Consider the following 2,186-nt stretch of genomic DNA (forward strand, 5'->3'; position numbering starts at 1 on the left):
GCGCCCCGACCCACGTGAGAACCTCCCATATCTTCTGACGTGGGGTCCAAGTCCATCATGTGGGTTTCCTTCCAAAAATAACTTCTCGAGTTGATTTCGTTCCGTTTTGAATCCGTCTGATATTCTTTTTCCTTGAAACACTTAAATAGGCATAAAACAGCAAATCTGGGCTGGGCCTCCGGTTAATAGGTTAGTCCCAAAAATAATATAAAAGTGGATAATAAAGCCCAATATAGTCCAAAACAGTAGATAAAGTAGCATGGAGCAATCAAAAACTATAGATACGCTGGAGACGTATCACCTTACGGGAAATATATAATTTTGTGCAAATCAAAGAAGAGAGTCTCCCACAAGCTTGGGGGAGGCTTCTCCGGTTACTTAATGCTTTGCCTGATCATCCTCTTAAGAAAAATGAAATACTTGATATCTTTTATAATGGACTAACCGATGCTTCCAAGGACTACTTGGATAGTTGTGCTGGTTGTGTTTTCAGGGAAAGAACAGTCGACGAAGCTGAAATATTATTGAATAATATGTTGACTAATGAAAATAATTGGACTCTTTCTGAGCCAATTCCTGAAGCAATTCCTAAACCAATTGAGCCAACTCCTGAGCATATTCCTAAACCCACTCCGAAGAAGAGAGGTGTTTTATTTCTCAGTCCTGAAGATATGCAAGAGGCAAAGAAATTAATGAAAGAAAAAGGTATTAAAGCTGAAGATGTTAAGATTTTACCACATATTGAAGAAATACATGGTCTTAATATACCGCCTGTTGAAGAACCACATTGTCTTGATAACCCGACACAGGTAGTAAAGGTAAATTCTCTCTATAGATATGATAAAGTTGAAATCCCCTCTACTAAATTTCATAGCCCGTGCTTAGATGAATTTGATGACTTTATGGCTAGACAAGAAAGTTTTAATGCTTATGTTGGTAGAGAGTTAAAGAATAATGCTTTCGAGATAGGACGTGTGAGCGATAATATGGCTAGAGTTAAAGGTGAACTCAAACTCATTAGCAAATATACTTCTATGGTTGCTACTCAAGCTGAGCAAGTACTCAAAGCTCAAAATGATTTGCTTGATGAATTAAATAATAAAAAATGACTTTGCTGTTAGAGTGGCTACTAGAACTGGTAGAATGACTCAGGAACCTTTGTATCCTAAAGGCCACCCTAAGAGAATCGAGCAAGATTCTCAAAGAAACAATTTAGAGTCACCTAGTTCTTCTAAAAAGAAGAAAAAGAAAAATGATAGAACTTTGCATGCTTCTAGTGAACCTACTGTAGTCACACCTGAGAATCCCAATGATATTTCTATTTCTGATGCTGAAACACAATCAGGTGATGAACATGAACCTAGTGATAATGTTAATGATAATGTTCATGTTGATGCTCAACCTAGCAAAAACAATGAAGTAGAGATTGAACCTGCTGCTGATCTTGATAACCCACAATCAAAGAATCAACGTTATGATAAGAGAGATTTTGTTGCTAGGAAGCACGGTAGAGAAAGGGAACCTTGGGTTCAGAAACCCATGCCCTTTCCTCCTAAACCATCCAAGACAAAGGATGATGAGGATTTTGAGCGCTTTGCTGAAATGATTAGACCTATCTTCTTACGTATGCGCTTAACTAATATGCTGAAAGTAAATCCTTATGCTAAGTATATGAAGGATATCATTACAAATAAAAGAAAGATACCAGAAGCTAAAATTTTGACCATGCTTGCTAATTACACTTTTAAGGGTGGAATACCAAAGAAACTTGGAGATCCGGGTGTACCAATTATACCATGCTCCATTAAAAGAAATTATGTTAGAACTGCTTTATGTGATCTTGGAGCCGGTGTTAGTGTTATGACTATCTCTCTATATCGTAGACTTGAATTGAATAAGTTGACACCTACTGAAATATCTTTTACAAATGGCTAATAAATCAACTGCTATACCTGTCGGTATTTGTGAGGATGTGCCTATTGTGGTTGCAAATGTCACTATCTTAACAGACTTTGTTATTCTTGATATTCCCGAGGACGATAGTATGTTGATTATCCTTGGTAGACCTTTTCTTAATACTGTAGGAGATGTTATTGATTGCAACAAAGGCAATGTCACTTTTCATGTTAATGGTAATGAGCATATGGTACACTTTCCGAGGAATCAGTCTCAAGTTCATAGCATCA

The sequence above is a fragment of the Triticum dicoccoides genome, chromosome 4B, assembly GCF_002162155.2.
Source record: "Triticum dicoccoides isolate Atlit2015 ecotype Zavitan chromosome 4B, WEW_v2.0, whole genome shotgun sequence".
Classification (NCBI taxonomy): Eukaryota; Viridiplantae; Streptophyta; class Magnoliopsida; order Poales; family Poaceae; genus Triticum; species Triticum dicoccoides.